We start from the raw sequence: 512 nt of genomic DNA on the forward strand, positions 1-512 counted from the left end.
AGATTGAAAGGAGGAAGAAAATTATTGTAAAACAAGCAGCTACATCATTCCCATAAAGAAAACAAAGCTAATTTATACCCTAAATTGGTGGTTTAGTTGTCTTTTCAACATGAGAATATAATGCTTTTGTAGGGAACTAACACCTGGGGAGTGATGTGAACCCATGCTTTAAGAGGAGGTTTAGATTGTATCAATAACAGGTTTGGGACAAGGCCAGCTTGGAGAAAGCCTTTCACTCTAAAACTTGTTCCTTGGCTCGGGCACCCTTCCAGCCTCACAGAGGGTGCAGGCAGCACGTACCTGCAGCAGGGAGGCACCAAGAAGTAACTCCAAGAGGCCAGGGTAGAGAGGGGCCTCCTGACCTCCTCCAGCAACAGGCGCGTGCCAGGAGCCTTCACTGCGGCCCGGGGAGGAACTAAACCATCACCTGCCTCCCTCCGCAACGAGGGGCTCCCGGAGGGCTGGGCAGCTCTGCGGGGCTCTGGCGGACGGGAGGGGGCAGCCCTCTGCCG

Source organism: Manacus vitellinus, unplaced genomic scaffold (assembly GCF_001715985.3).
Source record: "Manacus vitellinus isolate BGI_N305 unplaced genomic scaffold, ASM171598v3 scaffold_63_pilon, whole genome shotgun sequence".
Lineage (NCBI taxonomy): Eukaryota > Metazoa > Chordata > Aves > Passeriformes > Pipridae > Manacus > Manacus vitellinus.